Genomic DNA, 6,478 nt, shown 5'->3' with positions numbered 1-6,478 from the left:
CTGCCAATGCAGGGGACAGGGGTTCGAGCCCTGGTCCGCGAAGATCCCACATGCCGTGGAGCAACTAAGCCCGTGCGCCACAACTACTGAGCCTGCGTGCTGCCACTACTGAAGACGCATGCCTAGAGCCCATGCTCTGAAACAAGAGAAGCCACTGCAATGAGAAGCCACTGCAATGAGAAGCCCGCGCACCGCAACGAAGACCCAATGCAGCCAAATAAATAAATTTATTTATTTATTTTAAATTTTAAATAAATAAATAAAAATAAAACCCTTCAAAGACTTCCCATCACTCTTAGGATAAAATCCAGGTTCCAAAGCGTTGGCTAATCTGGCCCTATCTCATCCTCCACCTTGTTCACTAAACATTTTCCTCTGATAGGCTCATGTCTTTTCTGCGTCAGAGCCTTTGCACTAATTTTTTTTTCAGGTGCCTGGAACTCTCTTCTCTAATCCCAACATTTGGTTGTCTTCTTCTCATCCTTCAGGTCACAGCATAAACTGTGACACACCTCCTAGCAGTGTCTTCCTGATGGCCTAATTCTAGATTATCCCCTTACAGCCTCCTATTCTTCATCATATCAATCTGTGCATTTCCTTCATGGCTTTGATTACATCTGTTATTATCATGTATATCTGTTGACTTATTTCATCACCTCCTTTACTAGACTGTAAGTGGTGTGAGGGCAGGGAGTATCTTATTCAGCACTGAATAAGTGTCTTCCCAGCACCTTTTATAGCACCTTGGCGCACAGAAAGTGCTCATTAAATGCTTGTTGAAGAAATAAATGAACAGGCATATTTTATTGTAAACTACCTGAACTATTTTTATTTGTTTATGTATGTATGTATGTATTTATTTATTGGCTGCGCCGCCTGGCTTATGAGATCTTAGTTCCCTGACCAGGGATCGAACCCAGTCTCCCCGCAGTGAAAGTCCAGAGTCCTAAGCACTGGACCGCCAGGGAATTCCCCACCTGAACTATTTTTAGAAGACACACAGAGTTGCTAAGGAGCACTGTGGTGACCATTCCATCCACCCTGCCTTCCCCACCACATGGTGGGAGGAAGGTACTCAATAAATGTCAGTGAAGTTAATTCAAACAGGGAATCCCTGGAACTTTGAGAACAGATTTAGTATCATGGAAGTTGAGGTTGAAAGAGAGTGTTGTGTAACAGTGCTGTCTGCTAGAACTTTCTGTGATAACAGATCTGTACTGAGAAAAAAAAAAAAAAGCATTTTAGAAAGATCTTTCTGGCTTTCTTCTTTCATTCAGTCAACTCTTTACTGGCCACTTACCAGATGCCAGGTACAGTTTTAGATGCTTAGAATACAGCAGTGAAGAAGACAGCCAAGAACCCAAGCTTATATACATTAAAAACAAGAAAATATCAGGTACTGATAAATACTATAGTGAAAATAAAGCCAGGGTTAGGACAGAATGACTGGGAAGCTATTCTGCTTGTGGGGTACTTCGTGAAAAGTGGATGGGAGGGGGGCAATTCTAGAGGATGCAGGTGAGAAATGCTGAGGGCGTGAAACAGGTAAGCACAGCAGAGTGCATATCACCACAGCCAGATATGCTGGAGCCCTTTCCCGAGACAGGGGACCCTGGAGAGTTCCAGTTGGCAGCTGGGCATCACAGATCTGGAGCTCAGGAGGGTGGTCTGGGCTAGCGGCATAGACTGGCGGCATAGTCATCTGTGTTTGGGTTGTTTATTGGTTTCCTAGGGCTGCTGTAACAAAGTGTCACAAACTTGGTGCTGAAAACTACAGAAACTTATTCTTACAGTTCTATAGGATAGAAGTCTGAAATCAAGATGTTGGCAGGACTACCCTCTCTTCCAAGTCTTGAAAAGAGAATCCTTCCTTGCCTCTTTCAGCTTCTGGTAGCCCAGGCACTCCTTGGATTGCAGCTGTAGCACTTCCGTCTCTGCTCTGTCATCGCCTGGCATTGTCCCTATGTGTCTGTCTTTACGTGGTAGTTTCCTCTTATAAGGACACCAGTCATATGGATTAGGGCCTAGCCCAATGACTTCATCTTGATTTCATTTCATCTGCAAAGACCTTATTTCCAAATAAGGTCACATTCACAGGTACCAGGGGTTGGGGTTTCAACGTATCTTTTGGGGGACACAATTCTACCCGTAACAGGTCATAGCTGAAGCAGTGGAAGTGGACGAGTTCCCCAAAGGTGATAGAGTCAGAACAAAAGAACTGGGGACTCTGGCAAATAAAAGCTTGAGGAGCCCACGAAGAAGTCTGAGAAGGAGATGGTCTCCAGTTACATCCGTCACATAGACAGAGGTGGAGGAACAAGGGCAAAAAAAGGGTCCATGGAACTAAGTGACAGGGCAGATGTCAGTGTCTTTCCTCATGCCCCTCCCCCCTCCCAAGGGAAGAAGCAGAACCTGGGTGATGGAAACAGTCTTTTAAGAAATGTAGTTTCGAAGGCTGGTATATATAGGATGGATAAACAACAAGGTCCTACTGTAGGGCACAGGAACTATATTCAATACCCTGTGATAAACCATAATGGAAAAGAATATGAAAAAGAATGTATATGAGTCACTTTGTTGTACAGCAGTAATTAACACAACATCGTAATTCAACTATACTTCAATAAAAAATAAATTAAAAAAAAATTTAGTTTCGAAGGAAAAGCCTGACTTATGGAAAGGACTAGAGGGAATGTGGGGATCAAAGGATTGTTGGGGAAGATGGGAAAGTATAGTCCCAGCACAGTGGAAGGAGGTTGGCGACTTAGAAGATAGGCTCTGGGGGACGTCCCTGGTGGTCCAGTGGCTAAGACTGTGAGCTCCCAACGCAGGGGGCCCGGGTTCGATCCCTGGTCAGGGAACTAGATCCCACATGCCGCAACTAAGAGTCCACATGCCGCAACGAAGATCCCGCGTGCCGCAACGAAGAGCCGGCGCAGCCAAAATAAATAAATAAGTAAATATTAAAAAAGAAAGAAGATGGGCTCTGGAGTTGGGCTGGTCTGCACTGGATTCTCAGCTTGGCTTGTTCAAGAGCTGTGTGATTTTAGGCTGGTTGGTTAACTTCACTATTCCTCTGTTTCGTTATCTGGAAAATGGGGATAATTATACTAGTATCCACTTCTCGGGGCTGCTGGAAGGAGTAAATGACTGAAGACATTTAAAGTGTTTAACACAGCATGTGGCACATACTTAGTGCTCAATAAATATTGACTCTTACTGCAATTAGGTTAAAAAAAAACCCCAAAATACAAGGAGGTTTCAAGAAGGAGGCAGTAAGTAATATCAGATATAGTACCTAGGACAGGACGTAGAGGGCAGAGAAAAGGTCAAGGATTTGGCGGAGTGCTAGCAGAGCCTGGAAAAGGAGAGGGCAGAGCTAACAGTAGTTAAAGAGCAAATGGGGCAAGAGAGGGAGGGGCTGTAGGTATGGAACACTCTCTTGGTAGCAGCTGAGAAATAAGAGAGCAGGTATTAGCAGAGAGAAGAAGAAATAGACCTTGATTTGGGCAGCAAGGAGAAAGTTAGAGGCGAAAGTCGCTGGTAGTGTTTGGTACTAAGGGCTAGAGCGAGGCAACAGCATGTTGTAAATCTTTCACATATCTCAGTTTGATACCATAAATCTTCACCTTTGCTGTGCTGAGCCTGGGCATCCAGGGGAAACTGTTCTACAAAGGAGGAATGGGCACTAAGGAATGATTGTGGGTAAGTGGTGACATAACTCAGCATGGGAGGGGGAAAAAGAGGAGCCTCGATGAGGACTTATGTTTCAGAAGCCTGAGAAGCCATTGGCTAGAGGATGCCTGGCTCAGAGTCTGCTAGAAGGTGGGAAAGACTCAGGGCTGGAGACACACGGGTTTAAGAGCCATCAGTAGCAGATGGTCACCAAAACCAGGGGAATGGATAAAATTAACTATAGAAGGGGGTGACAGGAGAAGACAGTCCAGGAAAGATTGAGGCTGGTGGAGAACAAGCCACAGAAGGAGAGGTATCAGGGCATGGGGGAAGGTTAAGCTGTGGAAGCTTTGGCAGGACCACTTCTGCAGATGGAGTTGAAAGAGAACCCAAAACCAGGCCCCAAATGTCTCAGTTAAGAAGAGGGTGTGGACCATTGGTGAAGCCATCTCAGTGGAGTGGTGGGGACAGAAACCAGGTGTGGGTTGGTGGGGTGTGAAAGAAGGATGAGGAAGTGGAGACAGTAGAGACTTTCTTCAGGAAGTTTTGTGTTAAATTGATGGAGAGGTGTAGAGCAAGAGTTAAGGAGGTAGGGGTTTTGTTTTATTTATTTATTTATTTTTAGCAATGAACAAGATAGGCCAGATTGCAGGTGGGCAGGAAATGACAGAAAGAGAGGGACAGTAAGAGGAGGAAGCCTTTTCACAAGAATGCCTGGAGCCCTTGTTATCTATAGTACTTAAAAATATTTAAATAGGGACTTCCCTGGCAGTCCAGTGGTTAAGAATCCGGGCTTCCACTGCAGGGGGCACGGGTTCGATCCCTGGTGGGAGAACTAAGATCCCGCATGCCTTGTGGGGGGTGTGTGTGTGTGAAATTAAATAACCAGAAAATTACATGCACAAACCCTTCAACTGAACAGGGATATTAATTGCAAATCTTTGTGGCTTCTGCTACTTCTTATACATGGGGATAGAGAGTATGTAACTGTTGCATGCCTAAGTATTGTTTCATGTCTCGGTGCTGTCGGCCGAATGTACTTTTCCTGCAGCACCCTTGATCTCCTGACATATTTTTAATTTTACTACAAACAGGGCTCACCCTTTCTGTGAGCTTCCTCTCTCTCACCCTCTAACCTTACAGTTAACCAGTCCAAACCTGAGCTCCCTCTGTACCTTCCACGCGATTCTTTGGTTTCCGGGGTCACACTGTGAGTTACCTTGCTTGCCTCCCCGCAGCCTTGGTCTCATGCTTCTCGAATTCCTTGAGCTCAGGGCTGGATACAGGTAAGTCGGTCCTTAATAGTCTAAAAGAGGGTGGTCATTTCTTTATCCTTCACGGCCTCGCCTTGATTTAGTTGTTTCGCATCTTTTCTCTTTTTCCGGTGCCCGATGTCCTGGGAAACAGAATCTTCAACTGCGATAGGGTGGGAGCGGTGGGGCTGGCGGGGTAGCGGGTGGAAGGACAGAGAGGAAGCAGGGGCGGGCGGTCTCCCGAAGCGGCCGGCAGAGGGCGCGCCGGCACCGGGATTGGCAGCGGCCGCGGTCTGGAAAGCGGACGCTGGCCTGGCGGGTGACTCCGGGGCTGCGGAAGCGCACGTGGGGCCGGGCAGAGCCTGGGGGCACGTGTGCTGCCCGGCGGCGTGCTGTCCCTGCTAAAAATACGCGTCCTGCCCGGGTCGGGGAGACGGCCCTCGGCGGGAGCGGCTTCTGGAGGCGCATCTTTCTGGAAGGGAGATAGCGTCTCCCGGGCCGGACACCCGGACTCCCGAGAAACCCGGGGCAAGCCTCGCACAGGGCCTCAGCTTTTTCCTCTGTGGAATGGGGACCATTCATTTGCTCAAGCAATATTGCGTGCCAGTGTTGTGCCAGGTACTGTTCCAGGCGTCAGGCATAACTACACGGTTTTTGCTGTGGAGTTCACGGTTTAAGAGTTTCGGAGCGGGCAGGAATAGTATAAATAAGCAATTTCATATTTCAAACAATGCCATGAGAAAAGTAAAGAAGTGATAGTGAGGAGTGATATGTAAGCTGGTACTTGAAGCCAAGTCACCCTGAGAGACATGGAGGCAGAGGAAACTGCCGTTGAGTCCGAAGAGCCTGACCAGTTGGATAAAAGAAAGAAGGCGGAGGGAGCGGCCAGGGAGAGGGCGAGGAGCTGGAGACGGAGGCCCCACCCAGCCGGAGACCAGAGCGCCCAGCACTGTGGACCCTGAAACTGATCTCCGGTGGAAAACATCAGAACAGCGGTGGTTTGTGCGGAGGTTGGACCTGCCTGGAAGGGGCTCGAGGGAACCTCCCAGAGCGAGGGAAAAACACCTTGATTAAGGTGTTGATTACACGGATGAACACGTTTATCAAAACTCAGCGAAGAGTTGTGCATTTTGCTGTATGTAAATTATACCTCAAAAACAAACTAAAAAGTGAGAGTCCTCGGCTTGTGAGAGCAACCGTGAGCTGGCAAGTCTAGCTGGCCGCGCGGGCTGATCCCGCAGGCCAGGGTGTGCGGGTCATCCTCTAGGGAGAGGTTCGGGCGGGCTGGGAGAAAGCAACCACACCTGGCGCTGTGCGGGCAAGGGTGGCCTCGAGAGTGGAGGCGAGCGGGACCGAGGCTGCGGGCTCAGGCCCCCCGCCCGGGTCTTCAGAGGCAACCTTGGAGCTGCGCCCCCCGCCCCGCCCCGCCCTTCGTGCCGAGAACAGGTGGCGGTTGGGGCGCGACCAGCCCGTTTGATTTCCCGCGGCCGGTGGAAAGGGGCGGGGGAGGAGGGGAGAGAGGCCGTCGGCCAATGGGTTGGGCTGGGGCC

This window comes from Eschrichtius robustus, chromosome 20, assembly GCF_028021215.1.
Source record: "Eschrichtius robustus isolate mEscRob2 chromosome 20, mEscRob2.pri, whole genome shotgun sequence".
In the NCBI taxonomy this organism is placed as follows: domain Eukaryota; kingdom Metazoa; phylum Chordata; class Mammalia; order Artiodactyla; family Eschrichtiidae; genus Eschrichtius; species Eschrichtius robustus.
The sequence above is the reverse complement of the archived record's forward strand: the minus strand, read 5'-3'. Positions refer to the sequence as shown.